The sequence below is a fragment of the Nipponia nippon genome, unplaced genomic scaffold, assembly GCF_047370975.1.
Source record: "Nipponia nippon isolate SJK-2023a ecotype South Korea unplaced genomic scaffold, ASM4737097v1 scaffold_27, whole genome shotgun sequence".
NCBI lineage: Eukaryota > Metazoa > Chordata > Aves > Pelecaniformes > Threskiornithidae > Nipponia > Nipponia nippon.
The window spans coordinates 2,698,042-2,725,621 of record NW_028262344.1 but is presented as its reverse complement, the minus strand read 5'-3'; the positions used below and the strand labels follow the sequence as shown (position 1 = coordinate 2,725,621).

Below are 27,580 nucleotides of genomic sequence, written 5' to 3'. Positions count from 1 at the left end.
CAGTAATTCAGTCCTCCTCGACAGGGGCTGTAATTTCAATAAATAATTACGGGACTTGATTTCATCTCCCTTCTTCCTGAAATGTGACTGCACAAACTCATCACACAGGGCTGGGCAGTTAATTAGCAATGGGACTTCAGGATGGCCCCATGGGTTTGGGGACTGCAGGGTACAGACCCTGCTTTTCTTCTGGGGTTGCTGACTCTGCTTTTCGAATGCAGTGGTCCGGGGCCCCGCGCTGGGTGTTTTTGGGGCGTGCTTGGGGAGGCTTCGGCATCCTGGCCTGTGCTGCAAGCACCAGCTCTCCCTGCAAACCGAGGATGGGAGTTTTATTCCCTGTCCATGGAGGGTTCCCAGGCAGGCTCCTGCCTGTCCTCCTGCCCTGCCCTGCCCTGCCTACGCCGCTGCCCGCCCCACCACCAGGAGTGGATGTGCAGCAAGAGCCCCCTTAGGATCATTTTCCCCTTGTCCATCCGAAGCGTGGGGCGGCCCAGCCGAGCTGCAGAGCCCAGAGACAGCGCCCGGAGGGTTTGTGGCACGGATCCCACCGCCTGCCTGCAGGGACAGAGCAGCGGGAATCGTGTAAGCGACCCAACAAGACTGACCACAGCGAAGACAAACCCAAGGCCAGACAAGGCCAATAATTCCCCCGGACTCTGCAGGCAGTGAGACCGCCGATAGCCATTTTTAGTGCCTTTGGTCTTGGCTGAAAACAAAGTGAAGGTCCCTGAGTTCTCCTATAAATGGTAATGATAACACAATTATCATGCAAAACAAAAATTAAGTTTAATGGTGCAAAGCCAGGGTGTACTGTGGAGGTAATTCATATTAATTATGTTTGGATTAAAAGCTTATTTCTTTTGTTAGCATCTGCAAGTAGGAACTTAGCAGTAAAAAAAGCCGCATATAATTACTGCATCTTATGGAGGAGCAGTGTCGAACTTAATGGAGCATCCCCGTTCTCTCTGGGCACCCGATGAGTGGTAATATTTCACATTTTATGAAATACAGAAGAAATAAATTACAGGTTTAATGATAAGCATTACTTGGGCTCGTAATGCAGTGTGATTGGCTACTTAATGCGCTCAGACCTGCAGACCTGAGCGGCGCAGGGGTGGGGGACAGAGGCTCCCTGTGCTCGGCGGTGCCCAGGGCAACACAGGGCACCCCAAAACTCCGCTGCAGCCCCTGCCTGAGCTGTGGGCTCTTTCTGCCCCTATTTCTGCCTGTCAAGATGAGGTTTTGAACAGCAACGTGCCAAGTCCGATAGACATGATGGTCAGGTCTGCAAACTTATTCTTGCCTGCAGTCACGCCCTGAGTGCCTCTGTGCCGCAGTGCAATGCCACCATCGCTGTGACCCCCGTGTTGCAGTGCAATATCACCCATCACTGTGACCCCCGTGCCGCAGTGCAATGCCACCGTCGCTGTGACCCCCGTGCCGCAGTGCAATGCCACTCGTCGCTGTGACCCCCGTGTTGCAGTGCAATGCCACCCATCACTGTGATCCCCGTGCCGCAGTGCAATGCCACCGTCGCTGTGACCCCTGTGCCGCAGTGCAATGCCACCCGTCGCTGTGACCCCTGTGCCGCAGTGCAATGCCACCCGTCGCTGTGACCCATATGCCGCAGTGCAATGCCACCCATCACTGTGACCCATATGCCGCAGTGCAATGCCACCTGTCGCTGTGACCCCCGTGCCGCAGTGCAATGCCACCCGTCATTGTGACCCCCGTGTTGCAGTGCAGTGCCACCCGTCATTGTGACCCCCGTGCCACAGTGCCATGCCACCCGTCGCTGTGACCCCCGTGCCGCAGTGCAATGCCACCCGTCGCTGTGACCCCTGTGTTGCAGTGCAATATCACCCATCACTGTGACCCCCGTGCCGCAGTTCAATGCCACCCGTCATTGTGACCCCTGTGCCACAGTGCAATGCCACCCGTCGCTGTGACCCCTGTGCCGCAGTTCAATGCCACCCGTTGCTGTGACCCCCGTGCCGCATTTCAATGCCACCCGTTGCTGTGACCCCTCTGCCGCAGTGTAACGCCACCCGTCATTGTGACCCCCGTGCCACAGTGCAATGCCACCATCGCTGTGACCCCTGTGCCGCAGTGCAATGCCACCATCACTGTGACCCCCGTGCCGCAGTGCAATGCCACCCATTGCTGCCTCCCGTCACCGAGTCTTTCCCGGGGAGAGCTGTAGGCACAGCTGAGGGTTTGGTTTCAGTGGGGTTTTTGTTTTCATTTTAAATACACCCTCGGCTGGGTGCCTGCGCTGCAGGAGGCAGGTTGGGCTGACCTGCCTGCAGTTGGACGGGTGGGAACAAGGTTAATCCCACTGTCATCACCACTGGCAGTCTATTCACCCCGTAAACTCGCTGGGAGAATCCCTCTGCTCCTTATTAGTCCGGAGCCCGACATGAGCCGTGGGTGCCAGCTGCTATTTTAATACATTTGTGCTGATGGCAACAACAAAGTGATTGGTGTCTTCCTTTTAAGCACAAACCAGTTTGGGGCTGGTCTACAAGTGCTGCAGGGGCTTCAGCTTTTATTTACAAAAGTGAACTGGCCATTTTTTAAAACTTTAATCTTTTTTTTTAACTGGAAAAGCCTCCAGCTCTGCCCCCAGGCTCCAGACTCGGCGACACAGCTGGCCCTGGATCCTGGCAGACCATGGAGGGTGTTCAAAGGAAGGCTTGGAGGAGGCTCAGGGTTTGGGGTGCGTTTCAAGTGAAGGCTCAGGCTGGTTCTGTGTTTTCCCCATTTCCCAGTTACTCTGCGAGCTGTGAATTGCTGCGCCCACCACACCACAGTTTTTTTTCTTAAGGGGTTTAAGTTGCATCGACACCATCATTAGTATTATCTGGTTATTGATCTATGAATTAAAAATTCTATAGCTGGGCCTTAAGGTCTTGCTCTAACAGACCAGAACGACCTAGAGCAGCCACCCTGCTCGGCTGTCGGGACTGCAGCCCCCTCCAGGGATTGGCACTCGCGGGGGTACCCCAACGTGACAGGAGGGGTGACCTGGGAGCCATTGGCACGTGGACCCCGCTCCGCTTTCCCAACTCTTTCATACCTCTGCGACCCTCTGCCAGGAAGACGGAGTCACTCCGGCTTTGCGTCGGCTGGAGACCGGGCAAGCTGGCGCTGCGGGCTCTGCCACTCACCTCTCCTGCCTCGGGGCTGCGGGAGGATGCCCGGAGCAGTGACAGTCTCGCCCGTGACAGATGCGCCGTGGTCTTTAGTTACAGTCCAGGTGCCTGAACGCTTCAGTCAATTTCTTCGAGTTGAAATCTGGCTGAGGAGGAAAGAAAGATGCACAGTAAATGGCTCCTGTACAGGCAGGAATTGGTTTTTAAATGGAGGGAGCGAGGGATACGGCATCAGAGGGGAAAGCGGACTGACTTGGCTTCGCAGCTAGCATTTAACAAAACACCCGGTATGAAATTGTGCCACTGGGTGATCCCATCCAGGACCGGGGAGCACATGGCCCAGACCGAGTACAGCCTGTAGCTCCAGTTCCTATAGCTGGTGGATGCACGAGTTTAATTTTTGTGCTATTATTGGGCATCGCTAAGGTGTCTGTTCATACACAACGTGCCAAGTGTCTTTGAGAGGCAGCCTTAATCCCCAGCAAGCAAGGAGTTACCACACATGGTCAATCTCCCAGATCTTTCCTGTATTAGGACATCCTTAGTTTGGGAGAAAGCTGAGGTCTCCGACTCCTGAAATAGCAGGCAGGACCCAGGCTGTGTCTTCCGAGCTAGGCACCAACGGGATGGGGTGCACCAAGAGGTAGTGAGGGCTGGCTCCATTTGTCTCAGTACTTTAAATTTAGGGATATTACTACCTTTCTGTCTCCGTATGTCAAGTATTGCCGTCTCTGACACAATTAACGCAACACCTCACTATCACACGGACGCCGGGGGATTCCCCAGGGAAGGGCTTTCTCCCTGTTACACCTCCCGCTGCCTATTTTTGCTTTCACTCATCACCTCTGCCCTGCCCACTAGACTGCCTGAAAATACCTGTGGCTCCTGCTCTGTCTCACTAGAAGGAAATTTCTGAGTTCACTTCACTTAATTACGATCCCGGTGCTCTAAAAGCTCGCAGGACCCTCCTGGGGTCTGCTCTGCAAAGCTCTCCCCCGGAGAGCGGCAACATGGTCCCGTGCGGAGCCCCGTGCGGAGCCCCAAGGCCTTGGGAGGGGACACAGGAGGGACAACCTGCTCCGGGGGCTGCTGGAGCCTGGGCAGGACAGGGCCGATTGCCACGCCGCCCTTCTGCGAAAGCAGCAAGCGGGTGACCAGGAGATAAATAACTCCCGGTGGCTGGAGGAGAAGAGCCTCTGTCCATCGACTGGCTGGAGAAATCACGGGGCAGCGGTGGGCAAGGGCGCCTGGGAACCCAAGGGTCCAGATGTCAGTAAATCAAAAAAGAGCCTCGTCCCTCTAACCCGCGGCAAAAGCGGAAGCTGCGAATGGGCAAATATATATATGTGTGTGTATACATATATATATGTACACGCCACAAAGCAGATTCTATAAATCAGCACTCTTCCTGGCTTGCTTTTTTTTTTTTTTTTGACACAATAAATCTTTTTCTTTTTTTTTTTCGAAACTCGTGGTAGCGATTGCATCATCTCCCTTTCGCTTCCTTCCCCACCCCGCCCCTAGAACAGCACAGATTAAGATAAAGTGATAGTGCTGTGTCAAAGAGTGCTTTACTGCCACACTTGGGATAGAAGAGGAGAGGTTAATTTATCATCGCTGGGGAGAACTGACAGAAGAGAGATATACTACCGAAGGGGGATTTAGCACAGGGCCAAGAAACTTCACACTATTTTTACCATCTGTCACATGCTCTAATAAAGCAGGACAAAATATGAAGAAAGGAAAAATGAACTATCAAACACTGATGTAATGCAGCCCATAAATCTAATTTAATTACTTTGCATGGAGACAGGTCCTCGAGTCCGTGTGAATATACTGGATTTTCTTGGCAACTTAACAACTAAGTGTTTTAATAACATCACACTATAATTTATTCTGCTTGAAACACAAAACCTCTTTTGTGCAAGTTTCTTTTTTTTTTTTTTTGTGAGAACTGTTAATTTTTCCTGCTAATGTCAAAACTGGCATAAATTCACATGTGAACTTGAAGCCTGACTGTGAAAAAAGGCGGAGGTTAGCGACTGCCTTTTTATTGTTCATTGCTTTATGCGTGTGCTTGTGTGTGCATACATGGGGGGCTGTGCACGCCGGAGAAATAATTGGGCCCGTTGATGACTTAGGTGAAGAGAGTTGTCTGGGTAATTAGATTTTAATATCGTGACAAAAGAGTGGGGGAGGGAGAAGTGGGTGTTGGCCAAAAAACCAAAAAGTAGAGGAACAAAAAATACAACAAAAGCCTGTTTTTGTAAAAGGCAGAAGAGGAGGATGAAGGGCTGGGGCAGCGCTGCCCGGAGCAGCCTGCCCGGGCAAGGGTCTGCAGGGGCAGGGACCTGCGGGCACCGGGGAGCAAATCAAAAAAAGTAGAATTATTATTCAATATGTGTTCCTGTGAATCCGGATGCAGTTACAGAAATTATTGCTAATAATGAAAGCTATATATCAAAGGTTATAAAATTCCTGTGTGCTGGGACACTATTTTTCTAGGCTTTGTTCTGAACCATTAAAGATGACATATTGAGTTTGTGTGCCTCTGTGTTTAGTAAGAGACATTTAACTCTGATTTTAACCTAAACTGGCAATTTTGACATTTGTCTCTGGTCTTTAAAGTAGGAGCTATGATGCCACCGAGCGGGGGGCGGCGAGCTGCCCCCACCCAGCCTCCCATGACCTCACGCAGGAGGGAAGGAGTAAGCAGGTAATTAATTTGTTAGATCATCAGTGATTCATGTAAAATAAAACCATCAGTCTCTGTACAAGTCTCCCTGGGAGGACCAAAAAAAATAGAAAAAAAGGAAAAGAGGGAGGAGAAGAAACGTCTTGTGCCGAAGAGGCCGGGGAGCCTGCACTGAGAGCCGCAGGAGCGCGGGCTGGGCGCGGGAAGCCTCGCCTGCAGACCCCGGCCGCGTTTCTTCGAGGCCGTGCCGGGGTGAGGTCCCCCCGCTGATTTGCACCCACAGCCCCATGTGCTCGCAGAGAAGCCGGCGGCGTGCGTGGTCCTGTCCCGGGCACCGCAGCATCCCCCAGGAAGCAGGGCTGTCCCCGTGGGTAGGTCCAGTCACTTGTATGGGCTCGGAGGATGAAATAATTCCTGCCCCAGGGGTCTCATCACTGCCTGCGTGAAGTTTATTTAACGTTAAAACTCTGGGGGCTGCCCAGAGCCCGGGCTCGGGGTTCGGTATGGGCAGCGCCCAGTGCACACCCCTGTTTGCTGCTCTTCGGGCCCCTTCCTCCCTGTCTCATTGCTAAACAGTCCTTTAGAGAGGGGGGAAACTGGGGAGAAAAGACAAATTTAGGGTGTCTTTTAGGTGCAGTTTGAATTTCTTCTCCTGCAAAAGGGCCATTTAAGCAGGGGGAGGCAAAAGCAGGACGATGTCCCCAGCCGAGGACCCGTCCTCCCGGGATTTGCAGCGCGGGCTCTCGGAGGACGCTGGCGGGTGGACGGTTCACTCGGCCCCGTGCGGGGCATCGTGATTTAACGGCCAGAGCTGTTGCTCAGAGCTGCTTTATCACACACACATAGTCAAAACGTCAGATGATTTATGGGACCCAGTGTGCTGACCTGGCCTTCCTGGCTGTATCTAGTGTAAGAGAGGAGCCTTGGTGTGAACCAAGCCACCTTCCCCGTGCTCCTGCGGGACGCCAGCCGGCCACCGTGGCCGCCTGTCCCCCGTCCCCATCCCTGGGGAGCTGCAGCCGGGGCAGGTCCAGCCCTGGACTCGCACACTCACGTGCGGGAGCCAAGCATGCATGGGCGCTGGATTTCGCAGAACTGGGATTTTGCCTTGACTCTGGGCAAAACTCCTCTGAAACTTCACCTGAAACTTCCCTGAACTCAGAGCACTTTTTGTGCAATCATTGATTTTTCAACGCTGGAAACGTTAAATAATGCAAAAGAGGTTTCCCCCTCTAGAGCTCCTGGGGCAGCAAATCCATTCGACTCCATTGTAGCACCTCAAGGGAGGAAAGTGAGCGATTAAAACCTTGTGCGGCACAAGATACTGCTTTGGGGGTATGGAAAGATACTACTTGCACCTTATTGCTCAAGGATCAGAAATCTAAAAATTTGGGAATCTGTAGGTGCTGTGACTCTCTGCACACGTGGGCCAGCCCCGGTGTGGCCCTTCCCGGGGTCTGGGCGCCGCTCTAGGGTGGGTGCTGGGTACCGAGAACCTTTCAGCTTCCCGAACCGGGCCGTTGGTAACAAGCTCTCGCCTCCCTGGCGTCACCGAGGGCCCACTGTAACAGACACTGCATAAATGTAGAAAAAAATTGCAAATCCTTTTAAGTCCAAATAATCTTCCCCAAACCCGGCATCCCACCAGCTATATTGAAAGAGAAAACTGTGGCTGAAAACTCAGTATTACTAAACCAGGGGTTTGCTGGGAGACAGGGAGATGTTTGCTTAGCACGTGGATGTATTAGCAAGCGAGACAGCGTTAAGCCCCCGCGGGTGCTGAGCTCGGCTGAGGCAGAGGGTCCCCGGGGCCCCGCTGCCCCCCAGGAGATGGCTCCGATGTGCAGAGGCTGTGCGCAGGGCAGCGCGGGGTGCTTCGCTCTGCTCTTGTTAGGTACAACAGAAAAGAAGGACAAATGCAAGATGAACGGCGTGCTTCCACCCCAGACCGGGCTTCGGGGGAAGGCGGCGATTTTTGCACGTGGGTGCCGGTGGGGCCACAAAGTAGGCGCAGGGGCAGGGGTGGGACGCGGGGGTCTGTGTCCCCGTGGAGGTGGCCGTGGGGCAGAGGAGCGAGGGTCGGCCCGTGAGACACGGCTCCGCAGGCGGGATGGGAAACGTGATGCTCCGGTGCGGGTGCAGCATGGTGCCGCTTACGCCGGAGGAGATCCATTGCAGGTTATTTTTGCTGGGAATTGCTATCACTGCTGGCCCCGCTGCTGTTGCCACTTACAAAGCAGATGACAGGCGGGGACTGACAGGGCTGCAGAAGGGTGTGCGCAGTGCTGGGGCTGGAGGGGTGCCTGGCACAAAGACACGGTTTTAGGGCACTGAAGCCATTTAACGGCCCCAGGGCATCTCGCCAGTGGCGCTGGACCAGGCCGGCAGCTGTCCGCAGCTGGGTGTCAGCTCTGCGGTTCAGCCCGGAGACATCGCCGCGCCAAAGCGGTGGCCTGGTCCCAGTGGCAGGAGGGCTGAGCTGCGGCAGGGCTTCCCCCTCGCTGCCCAGGGCATCTCCACCCCAGAGAGCTGTAACTGCAGGCACCGCAGGAGGAGCGACCCGGTGATTTATTGCACGAGGGCATTTGCATCCTGTAGCTAATTAATCCGTGCACTGGGGGGCTGCTCTTACAGCTCAAGAGTCTCAGCTAACCCAACCCAGGAATAATTTATTTCTTTTTCTAATAGAAATTTTAGGAGACAACATGGCCTGTCCCAAGCTCGTTGAAACGGAGCTACCAGGTCCTGGAAGAGTGCCACCTGTCACCTGAGCGGGCTTCTTCAGTTCCAATAAAGCGATGCTTCTCCGCATTGCGTGTATTTGGGAATACAGTCCGCAGGCAGCTCTGGGGCAATGCCCTGCCTCCAGTTCGGCCCGGGGCAGTGGCAGCTCCCAGCTCTGCTCTCGGCTCTGCCTTACCCTGGGCAAATAACTGCCCCCTCCCCCTGCCCACGTTTCGGGTCTGTCTCCTGGTGGGGAGATCTTTCAGTCTGCATGTGTATCTACCTGGCAGAACAGGATCCAGGTCTCTTTGGGGGGTCTTTAAAAGGCAATGCAGTGCAAATCCTGTGAACTAGTTTCAGGCTACTCAAATGCATCACAAGACAGTGGGAAGGATAGCAAAAATGCAGTCAAAAAGGGACTCTGCAATCTACTTTCCAAATATATTCCTATTGCAGAAAAAGATTTTGTATAATACACTAGGCATTATATGGTTGCAGAAATATGCACACCTTCAAATACATTGTTCAAGAGATTGGAATTTATTTCCCTCTATTTCCAATGTCCCTCTCTCCCCTTTCTTTTTCCTGTGTTGGAGATAATGAAAACCCTGGTATTTAAATTCAGTTGCAGCTCCTAGCCGCACAGATTGATTGCTCAGGAAAAAAAAATATATATAAAAAACCCCTCAGAGCATGTATGCATAAACTAGATGGTAGATTAGGTTACTGGGAGAGGAAACGTACAAATGTACCGGGAGTGTACCTTTTGCAAGAAGATTAACTGATGGTAGCAGCAAGTTGCTGATGAAGGCAGTTTGTGTAAGAGCAGACCCTGACTATTGAGACTTATCAGTCATCGCTGTCAGCGTCTGCTGCCTTTCCCCGGCGCATGCGGCCAGGCCCGTGCACGGAGCAGCTCGCGGTGCTGCGCGGGCATGGGGGGCACGCACCGGCGGACGGTGCGTGCAGGGCGGTCGGCGCTGGCGAGTCTCTTCATCGGATTTGTCTTGCTTTCAGGCTGCCGGGGATATTTAACGCTGTCTAGGTGAAGCCCATGACTGCGCAGAAGGCTGCTGTGATTTCAGCCCCGCAAACAAAGGATTAAGCAGGCTAAAACAGGGCATAAATCTTGGTTTCCCGTCAAGCTTTGCAGCAACCCAGACCCAGTGTGAATTTCCCCACAGCCGCTGTTTGGGAACATGGAAAGATTTACAAACGGAGCCCTTGAACGTGGCTTTGAAAAAAACCTCCTCATTCTCTCGCCTTTCCCATGGTGGCAGGTCTGCAGCCACCTGCTGCTCCGGGGCCCGGCCAGCGCCGTGCTCGCAGGCGAAATCCCCCGCCGGGGAAGCTGCCATCTGAGCAGCTGCCTCTTCTCCAGCGCAGCCCCTGGGAGCCGCCGGCGCTGCCGCCAGCACGGTGGGAAAAGGAGGTGGTTCGGGTCGAGGAGGAGCACAAGGAGCCGGCGGGTGGCAGGACATCCAGGCTGTGCCCCCCGAAGCCGCGGCCGTGCTTTGAAGCGTGCCCATCCTCTCGTCGCTCCCGCATACCTTCGCCGTTGTTTCTTGAGACCTGCAAAACGGGGTGTCTCCAGGTGGTAGGGAATGTGTTGAAGCCAGAGGAAAGTAAATTAATTGATGGGCTCACTTAGAGCAGAGATGGAAAATGCCTCTGAGCAGAGATGGAAAATGCATCTTAGCTCATGCTTGAGCCAAGGCCGACTTGTTGCTGTTGTAACAGCACTGGCATCCTCAGCTGCGCGGCCTTTGAAGCAAAGACACGCCGAGATGTTGCCAGGAAAGAGGAAGAGGAGGAATTTCCACTGGGAGCTTCTGCAGTCGGCGGGGTAAAGCAGGGAGAGCCCACGCCATCGGCCAAAGCCGAGCTGACACCTCTGGCAGGGACAAGGCAAACACAGCCAAGGCAACGCAAGAGGGAGCGGAGCACGGGGCACGTCCAGCTGGAACGAGCAGGACTTCACTGGGCGGACGGAGCAGATTGCTGCCGAGAAAGTGGTTGGCAGCGGGAAATTAGTCGTGAGGTCGCAGAGGTCCTTGGGGAAAGCATCCCTCCTCCAGCAGCTCCCCTGGCCCCCGTGCCCGGCTCGTCTCACCCCTCCCTGCATGGGGGCTCGGGGTGTCCGTAAAGTGCTCGGGGACACACTTCTGCACGCAAGGCGCCATAAAAATAGTGATGCCTGGTAATTTCTGCATGGATTATTTCTGTGCCTGGGATTCCCCTGTACATGGTTTATTACAGCAGCAGGGCCGTGCCCTGCTGCCTCAAAGCGTTTCCCGAAGCACAGGCTTCGAGCCCAGGCTGGCGAGCAGCCGCCTGCGAGAGCGGCTCCTGCACATGGACGTGTCTCGTCTCCCTCCTGCCCCTCCAGCCTGAGGCACAGACCCTCTCCAGCCCCAAGCTCTGCTCCAGTGTAAACCAGCAGCAATGACTTACTGTAAACTGGTTGGGGACTATTCATAATTTTGCTTGCGTTTTCACTAGTCTATACCCATGCCTTTTCCTTAAACAGGCGAGACATTTTGCTACACACACACACACACACACACACAAGTTTTTACATGAGTTTCCTGAGCTCATGGATAAAGTCCAGAGCTGCCAAGCTCCCAGTACTTTGCCATGTCACACTAATAGCTTCCAGATCCCATCACATATTAAATTCATGCGGTTTCAGCGAAGCCATCTATTTAATGCAATTCGCTAAATGCCTGCGTAGCTCCGCTGACAGTGACATATTAGGTTTGCAGTCTTTTGCAATCTGATATCTCTGAATTTGCCACTGTACTAAAGATTTGATTAATGTGGTTCCATTTCGGTGCAGTAATTGGCTGCGACTGTTGTAGAAAATAATCAGGCTTTCATTCCTTACAACTGCATGGACATGCTAATGAGAGAGTGGGTTAATTAAGCCCCAGGCAGAAAGCGACAGTTACTGATGACTGTTATGACAAACCACCGACTCGGCATTTGGGAGCAGGACAGCAAATTTGCACTTTATGAAATTACAGGAAAACTGGGACATAAGGAATAAATAGTTACATCTGTTTGGTGAAAGGAAAAGAGCGAGAGAAGAGAGCGAGCGAGATTGTGTCGCTTTCTCAAATCAGGGCACAAACACACAGGAGAAAAGTTAGGAGCCCAGAAGCGCCGGGAAGGGAATAAACTTTTATTTTCTTTGCATGCACTTCACAGCTTCCCAGCGGGTTTAATCCATTGGCAGGGTGTGAAACACGGACACCCAGCGAAAGGATTTGCATTGCCGCAACGTAGCTGAGAGACGCCAGCGACTACTCCTCTGGCAGGCGGAGGCTGCAGCGATGGCCCAGAATAAATCACATTTCACGAAACAACAACCAGCCCTCCCGCGTGCAGCGACGCGGGCGGCCGCGGGGAGCTGGGGGGCCATGCTGCCCCAGCCCCTCGCCGGGTGCAGCACCGCCGGACCCGAGCCCACCTCTCCCTGCAGCTACAGCTCTCCTCGGGGAGCAATTCCCCCCCCAACTCCTGCTGGGGACTGCAAGCAATTGGGGTGGCGTGCGGCAGGGACAGCCCGAGATTTTTGGCTTCCTTAAAATGGCTGGGAGGAGGGAGAGGCCCTTGGAGGAGCGGGAGGGATAAAGCCAGAGCTGTGCCATGACATCAGCGCTGATGCAACACTTTGGAAGAACATCAATGCCTTCACGGAGCCCAACAAATCAAAGCCAGCCCCCAACTGCTCCTCATGGAGCCGGGCAAGAAGTGACCAAACAGCATGGCCTTTACTTGGAAGGCTCCTCCAGCTCCAGCTTTGCAATACTAATAAGTAATTTGTAAGGATTAACTGGCAATTTTTTAAACTTTCCCTTTCATGCTAGGGATATTTTGCAACATAAGCACCGCCACCATATAACCAATGATTTAGCTGAGAGGTTTTATAGTCTGAAATGGCTTTAAAATTTGTTTGGAATTACCTTGAGTACATTTTAAACACTTAAATTGTCATCTTTGCATTTTGGACTATTCATGATGCACTATAGGATATTTTTTTTTACTCCATTAGATTGCAGAGTAACTCTTCCATTGTTTTACCAAGCCCTCTTGAAAACAAGCTGACAGCATATCCAAAGCATACTTCACTACATGAGCTAGACCACAGATATTGTGGGGGATGGATGGGTCTTTCGGCTGTCACCGTCTCCGTCCATCGGCACGTGTATACCTGCATTTGCCAGCCCGGGGCTGTACGCGGGCGCTGCTTCTCTCCTGAGCCTGACCCAAGGAAAGGCCGTGCTTGGCACAGCGGGTACAGCCAGCGCACCCCTCCCTGCGGCTGCTGGGCCCCGGGTTAGTGCCTGCGGCTGGGACACGGGACATGCAAATTCTCCCTGCAGAGATGAAACATGGGGACTCTGGGTCCGTGTCACCAATGGAGAAATAGGTGTGGGCATCCTCCACCCCATTGCAACCTCATGAGTGGCTTTGAGATGCTCAGACAAATGGGGCTTTTTCCAAACACGTTCACAGGTGGGATTTTGGGCACATCCAGGGCCGGGAAGGCAAATACAGTCAGGGTTTACTTATGGGTCTCATTAAGGTTTGAGGATTATTTTGTGTTCTCTGCTGCCTTTCGAAAGCTATTAGTTTTTACTGGGGGATCTGGCTCCCATCTTTCCACCACCATGCCTCACCTTAGCCTTTCTTCTTCTGCCTCCCGCGCCATCCCCGGCTGCTGCGCGCTCCTGCCGGGGGACCCTGGGGGTCCCCGCTTCGCCCGGACGGCTCCCGCCGGCTGCCGGGGGTCCTGCGCGCTCTTACACCTGACAGGTCCTCGCCAAGCAGCCCCTAGAGGAGAAACCGTAAAAATGTTTTATGTAGGAATAGGTTGGTTTCTGTGCAATAAAACCCGAAGCCATTGAAAAGCAAGCTCCTGTGTAATTACAAAGACAGAGGAGATCGCTTCCATATGTCTGAGTGGGTGTGAGGGGCCCCGAGCCCGCATCTGCTCTCTTTGTTCTGGTGGGGGAAAAGGGAGAGAAAGAAAGAGAAAACAGAAGACAGAAAAGGGAACCCGGGGTCTGCTGGAGAAAATGACCTCTCGCTAAACCCTGGCCAGGGCTGTCCCGGCTTTGAGGATCAAGGCACGGCAACATCTGGCCCCGGCCGAAAGCACACTTGATCAATAAATTGTGCTACCAGGCACAGAATCAGAGAGATCTGAGAGCCATTCATTAACGACCTCGTTAAGTGATTGATATGCTTAATTTTCCTGTCAAATGCGGACTTCCCTTGTAAACATGTCAATTGAGAAAAGTTCAAGCTTGTCACTTGGATTTATGGCTGGAATAACATGTAGGTGGAAAAGAGCGACGCGTCCCCTGTGGCCCCTGTTGTTTCCTATTACGTGTAGGGCCAACGAACCCCGGTGCTGCAGCGTCCTTCTTCTGCCCTCCTCCTCCTGCTCCCTGCCCACAGCTGAGATAACAAAACCAGACTGTCCCGCTGGAAACGCACCAGAACTTGGCCCCAGCAACAATTAGCTGATTAATTTGCTCACCTTGATAAAGTGGAGCCCTTTAGCTTTAGGGTGCTTCTGACGAGCTGGTGTGGAAACCCAAATCCCGCCTAGATTTCCGTGCCTTAAACGGCTGCACGTTTAACTTAGTGCAATATCCACGATGAGATGGTTTTAGCCAGGATATTTAACTTAATACCAGACCCACGATTAGACATTTTTAGCCATTAGAGCAAAGGCTGACTTTTTTTTTTCCCCCATGTTCTGCCCTATTTCCTGCTCCCTCCAGTATCTCCTCAGAAGTCCCAGGCCCTGACGTCGCTGCAGGCTCGTGTGGGTGTTTAATCCAGACCTGTTTTCCACCCCCCCCAGGGAATGAGACCCCCAAAGAGCTCCAGGCTCAGTGATCCCCATCCCTGAATTCGGGCTCCGTTTGCATCCCTGGGGCCTGGGATTTCGGTCGCCGCAGCCGAGCCCAGCGCCAGGTCACAGCTCCATCCAGAGACCACCCCAACGGCGATGTATAAACACAGGCAACATTGAAACATATCGCTCAAAATATTTGTTTTTAGGCAAAACACCGGCAGTGTTTTGTTTTGTAAGTGTTGTGGAAAAAGGTTTTGGTTTGTATTTGCTAAGAATGTGTGAAAGCCAGGGGATGCCGCCCAGTTTTGGTTTGTCGCGGGGGGACTTTCAGGGTGCAGCAGTGCCGGGTCGGGCAGCCCGAGGGCCCAGCAGAACAGTTCGAGGAGGAAGAGGAGCACGGGACATCCCCCCCCCACTCTGTCATCCTGTGCTCGCTCAAATCCCGTCCCGGGAGCCAGAAAATCACATCTGATCTGAGCAATCTCAAATGACTTTATCCTCTAGCCCTCCTCTCCCACTCCGCAATGCGCACCAGCCCCTCCGTCGCCCACGGGGCACTTTGGGGGTGGTGGGAAGGTACGGTGCCATACCTGCCGGGAACGGGCATGGGCTGCAGGGCCGTGGCTCCCAGCAAGGCGATGCCGGTGTACGCAGCAAGCACCGTTGCCCTGCCTTTCCCAGGGATCCCCTTCTGGGCCGGGCACGGCTATAAATAAGCTGTTTTGTGACTGATTCATTTTTGTTTCTGTTAACTTTTATCACGAAATAGCAGTCATCGAATCGACACCTCGGTTCCCTTGAGCATATTCCCTCTGGTGTCATTTTTTGATAAATGCCAAGAACAGCCTAGCAGCAGGAGACCATTATCCTGTGACATGCTCCACTCTGCTCACATTATCTCTAAAATAACACGGATGCTCGCACAAATCCCCACAGCAGTTGTGACAGGGACCAGAGACAGACCCAGCCTGGCTGGACTGGGGCCGCGGCAAAGCAGCCGGCGAGGCTCAGCCGCCTCTTGCTTTTCCCAGCCGGGGCCTGTTTCAAAGCTGCCCGGCACCAGCTAGCAGTTTGGGCTGACAGTGGAAATCGAAAATAGTAAGTCCTTCCTAGAGAGGGGAAAAATCCAAAGTTTTTAGGTTTTGTATTTTCCACTTTATAATTTGTTTTCGGCAGATTCCTGCCTCCCCAGGGACTGGAGGGGCCTGAAGCATCGCGGGGGAAGATCAGTATCTCACTGCCCAAACCAGGACTTAAACTCCTCTCAGATTTTAGAGTTATCCACCTTTCCCTTTCCTTTTTTTTCCCAGTGACATCCCAAAGATCCCACAAACTCAGGAACAAAGGAGGGAGAGGAGCACCAAACCCAAACCTAGCACTGTTCAGGTTTCACCCAATGCCCCAAATTTAGATGTTCTTTGTGTTTCTTAATGATAATCAGGAAAGCTTGAAAAGTCATTTGCTATGGAAATGTAATTTTCTGGGGGTGACGTGGGGATACTTTTTTTCATAGCAAAATGATCAAAAAACCTGTGAATGCCAGATAGAGGGTAGGCAACTGGGGCAAGTAGCTGGAAGGGAGCGGATCACGGCAATTCAGCCTCCTTCCATCCTTGCTGACGGCTCGCAGAAACGGGGAGCCGTGCAGAGGGGAGGGAGCTGCGGTCAGGGGCTGCCCCGCAGGGCTGGCAGCACAGCCAGCGCGTTGGCTTTAGAGAGACGGTGAAAGAAACCCAAGGCAGAGATCCCCTTCCCGCTCCTCTCCCGCCTTTGCCCGATAAACACGCTTGTCTTGAAGTGTGCAGGTTTCTGGGCACTCTCTGGGCAACGAGAGTCCGATCCTGTTCCCAGGGATTTGCCATCGTTTTGTGTCAGCCTCGCACTATATCAGTATTTATTTTTGCTAATATGACACAATTAAAGGGTAATCGTATCTGTACCTTTCATATCATGTCAGGCAAAATGAATGCTGTTAGAAGGATGATACTAACCTGACACGATAGGACATAGTTAACGCGATGAAACGTTCAGATCATATTCATGTAAGAAAAGAAGGGAGGGAGAGCTTTGGTGTGTCTCACCCTTCCTGGGCGGCTCGCCGCGGTGCCCAGGGCACGGCCCTGGAAGCTTTGCTGCTTCCGATTTGAGCCAGTGCCTCTGCAAAGCACTGCTTGTGGCTGGGGTGGATGTGCCCGGGGCTGGGACACTCACGGGTGACAGAAGAGGGAAGAAAACTCAAAAGCTGCAACTCCTACACCCACGTCCCTCTGGGTGACGGCTCACGCGTCTCTGGCTGCTTCCCCTTGCTTTGCCCAGTCTCAGCTCTCAGCATCTCCGACGCTTTGCACCCCAAGCAGCCCTGTCCATCTAAAACTTTGAGGCACAGTGGCAAAACTTGGAGGAAATAATTAACAATTATTTCACAGGAGAAGGTTCCAGCTGGAGCAGTATCTGGTGGTTGAACATATATCTAACAAAGGATTGTTATTTAAGCAATAACCCTTGAGAAATTGGTCGTTACCAGCATTAAACGACTCAGCCCATTGCCAAGGATGGTTAACGCTCTAATAAACTGGTCATTAACTGCAGTAACAATGAATTTCGAGGGGATTATTGCTATTATAAACCTTAATCAATGGTTTATAACAGCAATAATGTGGTCCTTTCTTTTAATGGTAAGTAGTGCGGCATGAGCAGCCTGCTTGGAAATATTTTCAGTCTGGCTGATAAGACAAAAGCAGGCATTAAGCCCTCCAACTCCAAACACTTTTGGGGAGGAAAAAAGGCCCAGCGAGGAGATCCACAGTGAGAGGCGGTGGGATGGCCGTGGCCTTTGCAAGAGGTGGCTGTGCCACGGGGGCCAGACCCGGGCCGGCAGCGGGCACCCATGCCGGCTGCCCATTCAGGAGCTGGGCATGGGCAACCACACTTCACCTGGCTTAAACCCAGACACTCGGCGGGATCTGAATTCATTGCATGCATCCTCTGCTGAGGAGTGGCTCTGGGCAGAGATGTGGAGAGAGGCTGCCTGGAGAAGAGGACGGGAAGGGGGAGTCAGCCAGCGCTGGACGTGATGCACCCAGCCACGAATCTGCCTGAGTTGCTGTGGATAAGGACTCCCTTGCACACGGGGACCCCAGGGACGAGCAGCTGATGTCTTGAAGAATAAGATCCATCTCTACCTCCACACAAAGAACCACAAACGTTATTATGGGTCATAAATTACCCCGTCTCTTGAAACCAACTGCTGTACGGTACTTGACACTGCCACCTTCTGCTGCATCCCCACAGCCTGAAAATGTCATGGGTCCCCTTTCCCTCTCCTTTCCCTGCTGCTTATTTGGAGACTCCCGTTATTGCCTTTTGTTTGCCATGTGAGATGGATATGTTGCTTACGTACGGTGTGAAAAAGCTGGGGAATAGGAAAGGTTTATATTCGAGCTGAGGTGTGCAAAGAACCCAGGTTAATTAAGGAGATGAGGAAGAAGCCAGCGATGCTGGTGAGTCCGGATTTTCCGGAGGAGGGCTGGGGGAGCTCTTTGCTCCCGCTCTGGGAGATGGGCGAGTGTGGGCAGCCGGGGGGCAAGGGGGAGCACAGCGCTTTGGTATTTGGAGCACCCCTCTGCAGAGGGATGAGAAAGCAGCTCTGGCACACTCCCATCTTGTTTCGTGCCCTGTATCCCTTAAAAAATAATATATGGCAATATAAGGTAACAACCTGATATCACTGCCTTTCCAGAAGGGTTTAAGAAGCATCCCCTTTTCTTGAGTGAGCGGAGCTGGACCGAAGGATGCTGGGTGGATAACTGCCATTCTGTGCTTCCTTCCCCAGGCAGGCTCCCGAGAAATCCCTTGTTCGGCCAAAACTCGTCTCATCACCCCATCCAGGGAATTATCTCCGCTTCTGTGTTGAGCAGTCGGGGGCTCAGGCACCTTCGCTCTTGCTTCAAAGCCCTGGCAGATCCAGGGAGCTCCCGGGGGAGGGCAGGGCGATCTCCAGCGACTCGGGCTGCAAAGCCCCCGGCCAAGGAGTGAGTTATAATTACGCCCTGACTTTAATGGAGATTTTCTCTCTTCTGTGCTTGTGATTTTTGTGGCTCTTCGAAGCTGTTTCTCAAGCCTTGCTCTTATCTCTGTGCTCCCTCAGCTAAGCTGGTTGTGGCTGCAGGAGCAAGGCATCATCCCGTATTAACCAGGGTGAAATCACGAGCAGTTTGGGGGCTTCGGCTGGTTTTGGCCAGTCTTCTGACATCTTTTCTGACACGGTCCCGCTCATCCCTCCTTTGGTTTGCTTGTCAGTGTCCCTGAGAGTGGAGGGGGTGGTTGGTGACTCTTGTCTCTGCACTTTTTTTTCAGAAGAAGGCTGCAATGGAATAAATTGGAAAGTTTACTTCATGTAGCATGGAAATAAAAAAGCTCATTCAGAAAGTTAATGATTTATTTTATAGTTTCATTATCAGGGTCACATTACTCAATAGCATTTCAAACATGTCATTTGTACAAACTATGGTAATTAAAATTTATAACGTACTTCATCAGCAGCATATGAATCTTTTAGCCAGCACTCTGCTGTCATATAAACAGTGTAATTTCAGCTGCAATTCACCCTTTATTGGCTCTCATTTGTGATTTAACAGCCATCAATGACTGTGCTATAAAGAATAAATTAACCATCCGTAAACCTTATGATGACAGGGACAGTCAAACAGACTTAAGCTGCCTCCACCAGATTCTGGTTAGCCAACAGAGACCAGACCCGGGAGGTGCTGGTGCGAAGGCGTGATTGCTCCCGTCACCAGGGTGCTGGGCACGACGCACATCACCGTGAGGTCCGCAAGCGGCTTCCGAAATGGAGCTTTTTCTCCGGGCTGCCCGCAGGGCCTGGCCAGAGGATCCCTCCCCTCCTGCAAGCAGTTTCCTGCCTCGGAGGAGGAGTTTCAGCCACAAACAGCTTTAAAATCCCCTCGCCGTCCCTCTCGCTGCAGCACCCTCCCGAGATGCGTCCGCAAGATCCCCTGCGCCGTCGCATCCCCACACCTCCCGCTGCGACCCCACGGTCCCTGCATCCTCCCCAGCCCCCCGGCAGAGCAGCAGCCCCCAGGGCCACCAGGTCCTCGTCCAGCACCTGACGGGGCCTGGGGGACTCGGCTGGAAATTCCCCAGCGTCCGGCACCTCTGTTCCCATGCTACACCTGCCTGCTGCTCCTGGAGAGCGGCTGTCAGCCCAGCGCCGGCAGGGAGGGCAAGGGGCAGAGGGCGCAAACCCAAACCCCAGCACTTCCAGCCCCGGCAAGCTTTATGGACCTGAGAGCAGATCTACAATGAGCAATTTCTTAATCAGGGGCTCCTTGCAGCCGACAATTATCCAACAGCTTATTTGTGCCCATCTTTTGCAGAGGGAGCAATACGTTTTAATGGGATCCCTCCTATGCTTAGAGCTGACACTGTACAAAGCTAATAAATGATATGGATTGGATTTGTTACTGAGACATCTCCAAGGAGCCTGGGTCATACAGGCCAATAAAATTGGCCTCATAAATTTACCCTGACACACAGGATTACTCCAGCATTGCTGAGGTCACCTTCTCACACTGATTTATTGCCAGCCCATGGGTTAATAATACTGTTTACGGGGTTGTTGTTTTCCCCTACACGTAGCAGATATTAATCAGCGCGTCCATGCCTTTTCGGTGCTCCGGGGGCGGGCGCAGCACGGGGGAGATGCCGGGTGAGGACGTGGTGGGGAGGGCGAGCCTGATTTATTTTCTAGGCAAGAGTTTTTGTGTCTAAAAAATCTTCCGAAAGACCTCTGCGGGAGGAGGTAAACTTTTCCTTCACCGAGTCCCGAGGGTGCGGGGGCGGCACTGGAAGTGTTTTTGGTGGTTCCCGTTTCTGGGCAGTGTCTTTGGCGCTTTGTGCTGTGCTTGCGCAGGCGCTGGGAACTTCTGATGAATGGGCGGGATTTCGACATCCCGAAAACTGTAATTCCCACCCGATCCGTTCCTTGGGGGAGCGAGCAGCAGCAGAGCATACCCTGCGCGAGGGGAGCCACAGCTTGGGTGCAGCCAGGCCACTGCCTCTCCTGGAGGGACAAGGAGGAGGGAAACTGGCCCAGATGTTAAAGCGGAGGCACCGACGGTACAAGCGCGACACATCGAGGGTTTGCTGGGCGATGAAGAGGTGCCTTCATTCCAGGTTACTCCTCATTTGGGTGCCTGAGGCATGAATTTAAGAGAGGCAGCCGGGTTGCAGAAAAGCCTGCAGACTTTTCCAAACCCCACTGAAGCTGGTGCAAAGAGTTTCGCTACCTTCAACACAGTCAGTTGAAACTACTCAGCGAGCACTTGTTTTGTGGGATTTCACTGTTTTGCTGCCAAAGCAGTATTATTTGATGTCTCCGGGCGGGTGGCACGCACCAAGTCTCAGCGCCGGTGCAGGGCGGGAGCAGCAGAAAGCATCGGCCCGAACTCCCGCTCCCTCCGGACGCAACAGCAGCACTTACAACCGAGACAGAGAGAAGCAAAGCATCCTTTCCTTGCAGCAAATGTGCTTCAGAGAGCTACACAAATAAACATGTCTTAAAACTAACAGAGCGGACTGTAAGCGTGTCAGTGTTTCCCCAGGGACGCTTCTGTCCCCAAATGCAGGAGGGATGGCTTCCTCCCCGGGGCTTCCTGGGCTCCCCTGCTTCTCCTGGCGACTTTCTCCCTTTGTCCTGGTAAAAAGCACTTTACACACCAGCTTCCACCTCCCAGCTCCTGTCCAGGGTGAAACTCAGCTTGAGAGAGGCCCCAGCACTGTCCCCTGCTGCGCTTCACATCGGCACTGGGATACGCTCTGTTGAGACCAAGCGCAGGGAGAGGCGCTCAGCCTGGCAGCATGAACAAGCTTTCCATCCCGGAGAAATTAAAATTTCCCTCAAGATCAGACCAGACCAGTCTCTGCAGCAGCACCTGATTGCTACAGGTGCCATACGGCCTGTGCTCCTCTTCTGTCCCATTGAACCCTGTTTTGATGGCTTAAATAGCGCCCAGATTTTATGAAGGACTCTGCAGGGGGAATTTCATCCCCGCTGTGTATCTGCTCCAGAGGAGGGTAAAACCTCTCCTTTCCAGGCTGCCGAGGGCAAGGACCAGCTTTTCCTTCTCCATAGCAAAGTTTTTGTGCTTCTAAATTCATTTAGAATGGAGGAGAGTCGAGAAAAGCAAATAAAGACAGCAAATTCTTCGCCTGACCAGAGCGACCGGCAGTGTGCCGGAGCTGCCGGGCCGGTGGCCGCCTGGTGGGATGGCAGCCACAAAACCGAAACGGGCACTCCAGCAGCTCTGAAATTTATGCTGGAATTTAGACAGAGAGCACAAATCACCATAATCTCCCAGTGAAAAATCACTGTCCGTCTCCCCCCGAGCACCTCGCCTGCCGGGAGAGGGAGGTGTTCAAATACAGCTCATGCCTCCGTGCAGCGGGGAAGAGCCTAGAGCTGCAGCCGAGGCGCCATGTGCTCCATGCTGATGAGCTCCGGGGGCATCAGGCGGTGGCTGGTACCCAGAGGACGCATGTGAGAGCACTGCGGCCCCCCTGGGAACTGGCATCCTCCTCTCCGGGAGGGATTACAGTGGACTGGGGATTTACACATGCTTTGCAGAGCAGCGCTCCTGCTTGGGCACACGCCGCTTCGGCCCATTCGATTGCTGCTGGGCTGGGAGGATGCCCGGCCCGCAGGCTCGCAGCTCAGCACGGGCATCCATCTCCTGTTGCAGCAACAATAAGACAGCCTTGTGCCAAGTTGAGCTGTCACTGCAGATGATGCTGAGGTAGAAATAAAATGTAAGCGAAACCCAGACACTTGGTCTCATTACTCCCTCCCCCACATCCTCCTTTTTTAAAATCTGTGGGAAACGAGCTTCAAGGAAAAAAATTCATCGAGAGCCCTGAGCAGCAAGAGCCAGGCGATAGCAAGAGAGAGGGGAAAGCGCAGCGGTACCCGAAATGAAACTGAGTGACGTAAATTGCTTGGACTTACAAAGAGCAAACTCCAGGATATGAATTATGGAGTATTAATTCCCAGTCAGCTTCAGCTCCACACTTAACGTCTTATTTCTATAGAAACTTGCTGAATGCAATACTATGACAGGACCAGGCTCTCCAGCCCAGCGTTCACTGAGCAGGCCTGGGTTTAAACCAGCTACTTACAAATTAAAAGCTCACGGCGTTGTTTCCCAGGCCCTGCTTATCCTCTCCTAGGACAGGCTGTGGCCCTGTTCCGCGGTGGGCTGTACCAGACGCCCAGATGCTGCTTTTTCTTACGAACTGGCGTGCCTGGATGCCACACTAGCATGTCACAAGGATAAGCCTGTGTATGCCATGAAAAAACAGGGAAAAATACAGCCTAGAGAGTCATCTTCTCTGCCCCCCAGCTCTCTCTGTTGGCACTTCTGATTCCCTGTGTTTGCTGGTGCTTAAAATCCTGCAGCAAGAATTGCCTGCATGAAGCAGGAGGAAGGTGAGGCAGGGCTGTGTGTCTGTCTGTCTGGCTGTGTCTGTGTGTGCCCATCCATCCCTCCGTCCCTGCTCGGGTGATGTTTTTGGAAGTCCTCTCTGTCCCTTTCTCCAGCCCGGAGAACGGCACCGTGTGTTTACCATCCCGCAGCCAAGACCCGGGGCAGCCAGCCTCGCTCCTGCTGCTTCGTGTTATTTTCATCCTGCCGTAATCGGAGGGGACAGGTGAGATGTGCTTCAAAACACTGTAATCATATTTTAAATGGAAATGAAATGTGTGAATTAAATGTAAATTACAGCAGAATGGAAGGACAATCACTATTAGTTAAGGTCTGACACCTATTTTTGCAGACCTTTCCTAAATGCCACAACTTGTTTCTCCGCACTTGTGACGAGGACTTGTAATTACGTGGCAGCTGCTCCTGCAGCCGGGTGGATGGTGGGTACCGAGGGGGGCCTGTGTATTTTAAATAGCTATGGACTGCTTGTTGGTTCTGTGAAATTATGAAGCAGCAATGATATTTTTATTCGGGAGCCAGGAAAATAAACCTTGGTGTTTTCCCCCTGAAAAGGTGAGGCAGTAATACAAAAGGACGTTTTTATAGAGTCCATTTATTAAAGGGTTCCCCCATTTGCTTTTATATTGGAAAAATATGTGCCCTGCCAATGAGCTGAAATTTCTTTATCTTTAATCTCTACCCCACCTTTTCCGAGCCACTGGCTATTCCCGCAGCCTCGCTGCACCTCGAAGCCTCCCAACTACGTCTCACTTCATTTTCCACAACGGGAAGCATCCACAGGCCCTCGCCAGTCGCAGCACCGGTGTGTTAAGCACGGTAGACGCAGGCAGGCAGAGGCAGCCCCTGCCCTGTGGATGCTGCGAAGCAATGCGGCAGCCGAAGCAGCATTATTATTCGGGATGGGAAGGTGAGTCCCAGCGAGATCAGAAGTGACGCTCTGGGTCTGTGGCACAGCCGAGGAGCAGCCTCTCTGCCCAGCAGAAGTTGACTACAACGAGACAACTTACATGCAGTGAAAATGGTACGGTGTGGGAAAAAATAGCGCCGAGCAGAAACTGGTGGCACGCCGCTCCTCAGGTGACATCTTTGTGATTCAGAGATTTCCTCCTGCGCCCGTTGTTCTGCCTGTCTCCCTGCAAAGATAAAACATTTACTGTTCTCATTATCTCTGGGAACTTTTCAGCTAGGGAAAAAAGAGAATCCTTGTCCTAAGGAAGCTGAAAGCTAAGTGCTGATTTAACCTTTTATTAATACCTGGGGCTACTTGGCAAATTTTTTATTTTCAAAGTACTGGACAGTAAATAGTCAAATGAAAACTGATAGCTCTGAGACCCTGAGCATATTCTCATGTTGCTGTGATGTGTATGAGCTTAGGTGATGAAATGCCCAGCTCAGGGCATCACAGGGGTTGCACAAACAGCTTTGTGGACTCTCAGGCATTTGGCCCTCAGCCAGGGGCTAGCTCCGGTCCAGTGGCACATGCCAAGGAGAGACGAGAGACACGAGCATCCCTTCTGCTTTGGGCACCTTACCAGGACGAGCCGAGCGTCTGGGAGGCCGAGGGGAAGCAGCGCTGCCCGAAGTGCCCGCTCCCCGGCCCCAGAGCCAGCAGCCCCAGCGGGGACGTGGCCGCTGGCAGCATGACCCAGCAGCAGGGCCAGGAGAAGAACTGGGTTTTTTTTACATTTCTCAGATTTCCCTTCCCTGTTTCAAAGCAGAAGGATATTTGGGCTTAATTTCTTGTAATATTGCACTGGGGGAAATACATCATCACATGTTGGGATAATCACAACATTTGATTCTGGTTTCAATAGTTCTTACAGAGAGAAAGACATATAGAGAGTACATGGAAACAAAATGCTTTTTGAAATGGAAAAAACCCTATGCCATTTAATTCCTAAAAGGTCAAACTGAAATGCTTTGGCCTTATCGAAATGATTTTCTCCTTTGATTTTTCTTTCCAAATGCAATTTCATCAAAATCGGTGCATTTCCGCAAATGTTTCACCTTTGGTGAAATGGCATCTTCTGACAGAGAAGTGTTTTGTGGGGAAATTTCTGACCAGCTCTTGCTGGGAACGAGCCACCTGCTGCGGCTGGAAGGGAGGAGCAGGGGGTCTCGGTGGCGCCCAGCCTCGAGCTCTGGCAGCGCAGACGAGCTCTGGGCAGGACTTTTCAAACGGAGTCGTTCCGGCTGGAGATCAGATGCCAGGAGAGCAGCGCAAGGGCTCTCCCCGCCGCTGCCGTCCAAGTGAAGGCAGCCAGTCTCAGGCAAAACTCAGCCCGTGCTTGAGCAAGGCGCTGGATCGGGCCCGTGGCATGGCTGCGAGTGCCACCCCGGCACGGCGAGAACAGCCATTTGTTTTCCCCTCGCAGCCGTCCAGGGACGTGATGAAGGGGGAAATGTCTCTCGTTCCTATCAGGTGATTCACTGCCCTGGCCCCGTGCTGAATCCTCCCTCCTCCCGGAGCGAGCGAGAGTGCTGGGAGGATCCAGAGCCTTCCTTCCTATTTTTACAAAGCTTGCAGCATTGTCAGAAAGGAAAGGGTACCATCTGGTTAGCCCTTGTTTACTGCACACCCTGCCAGTTTGAGCTTATTAATCATATTTACCCAAGTATCTTAATTACTCCCTGTCTAGCGACTTGCCTTGCACTCAGCTGTTGACCCGCTCCCCTCCCCTCTCCCTCGCTCTTTTTTTTCTTCCTTCTTTTTAATTCCTTTCTATCATTAATCACAGGAGCAGCGTGGGCAGAGGAATCCGCAGCTCGGCTTTCGCTGGCGGTGGTGTTGCTCTCACAGTCGACGGGTTGGAGTTCACCCCCAGCTCCTGCCAAACTTTGCAACACATCCGCCGGGGTCAGAGGAGGGCAAGCGGGCAGCGCGGGCAGCGCAGGGGACAGTCCTGCCCCTGCCCCTGCCCGCCGCTGCCCCGTCCGGCTGGGTGCAGGGGGCTGGGGGCTGCCCGGGCTCCCGTGCCGGGGCACGCCGGAGGGCGTCAGCTTGCACGAGGAGACACCATTAAAGATGGTAATTTGTTGATCCAGGCTCTCCCGGCGCTCCAGCGCGAGAGTGGCACCGTTTTCTTTATGACCTCATAAAGTCACAGCCGAGAGGCCGATTTGGAAAACAAACTGCCTCAGGTTGACAGATAATTAGATACAGGGGACATATTATACGCCTTTGCATATAAATGCGCTCTGAAGCACGTTGGTTCATCAGAAGTTTAGGCTACGGGAGAAGCAGGTACTCCCGGCACATCAGGATATATGCGCTGGTGCAGCCTGCAGACGACGGCTCCATTTTATGGCCCTTTCATCTCCTCTTCGCCGGTGTGCTGTGAACACGGCTGCACTTCGGAGACAAAGCTGCCTTGGTTTGGCTTGGTTTGGTTTGGGGCTTTTTTACCCCAGCAGCCTTCCGAGCTTCTTTCTTCCCACGAGACAGGGCTTGCGTTTTGCATCTTGGATTTTATGCTCCTGTGCTTGCAGCAGGGAGGACTGGCTGAATGGGGATTCATTACTATTATTACTATTTTTGTGTTACTATATCACGTCCAAACCTCAGTCTTCCCAAGAGCGAGCCCACTGAGAACAGCAGAGCAATTCTGAAATGACACGGTCCTTGTATTTATATGGCAATTCAGCATCCTGCTCTCCCAGCCCCCAAACCACGAGGTTTCAGATATTAAAACAAAACAAAACAAAACAGTTGGGCTTCTTTTTATGCACTTCAAGATTTAAGGTGTCATCCAGCCGTGTTGTCAAGCTCTCAGGGTCTGCTTTTCCAAATGAAAGCCAAGATCCCCGTATGACCACGGTTCCTGCTGGGGGTGTTTGCAGAGCATAACCCCAGCTTGCAGGATTTGACCAAATTTTGCACGCATAGCTGCATACCCCTCTGCTCACCTTTCAGTGCTTTCCTTCCTCTCTGAATCAGACCTGCCCCTCACTAAGATAACCCCTCTTTCCCAGCTCCCCCCACATATCCCTCTGTTTTGGGGGTGAGGCAAAAAATGGCAGTTAAATGGCCATATTCCCAAGGAAAGCTTCTCTATCAGTCCTTCTCCCCCAGAAACGAGAAATAAAAATGTGTGTGGGAAAGATAAAGCTGTCAGAAAAGGAAAAGCAGAAAAACCCCCAACCCTAAACCCCCAGCAGCCCCCATGGACAGAGGTGATATAAATAGAGTTGCTGTCACTTTGATGAATTAGATCTTTTGTTAATTAGGATACATTGATTTAAGGGTTGTCCAACCAGATAGACCTCTTTCCTTTCCCTTCCCTCGCAAATTACAGCCCAGGGTGGTGGCAGCGCATCTGCCTCCCTGCCTTTCATCGCCTCCTTCTTCAAAGATCACGTTTCCACTTTCACGTCAAAAAGAAACCTGGGCAAAGCTGCCCGGGTGACGCGGCAGAGCTGGCAACGCCGTGGACTCGAACGTGCCTTTGGTGGGGAAAATGCTGGGAGTTGAACGCGCTGCTGGGCATTTCTGGCACGTCTGACGCTTGCACCCACTTCACCCAAGGCACGACTTAAACTGGTTGTGTTAACGGAGCCCCCGTGGGGACACTGGAGGGTCAGGCTGGAGGAGGCGCGGTGCCGGCCAGCTCCC

At 52.7% G+C, this 27,580-nt stretch overlaps 1 long non-coding RNA gene and 1 other non-coding gene across 2 annotated transcripts in view; both read right to left on the bottom strand.

The window, feature by feature from the left end:
* Window positions 1–3,178: 3,178 nt before the first annotated feature.
* On the bottom strand, window positions 3,179–18,267 carry LOC148055030 (uncharacterized). Its single transcript, XR_015705950.1, has 3 exons — window positions 18,168–18,267; window positions 13,260–13,413; window positions 3,179–3,301 (listed from the first exon to the last, which is right to left on the bottom strand). It is a non-coding gene; the product is annotated as an uncharacterized LOC148055030 (long non-coding RNA).
* A 39-nt stretch (window positions 18,268–18,306) lies between these two features.
* LOC104016049 (uncharacterized) overlaps window positions 18,307–27,580 on the bottom strand; it is a 161,455-nt gene continuing 152,181 nt past the window's right edge. Inside the window, exons 11-12 of the transcript XR_015705975.1 lie at window positions 23,976–24,101; window positions 18,307–18,812 (exon numbers count right to left, since the gene is read on the bottom strand). This is a non-coding gene — a transcript (uncharacterized LOC104016049). The remainder of the gene's footprint in view (window positions 18,813–23,975; window positions 24,102–27,580) is intronic.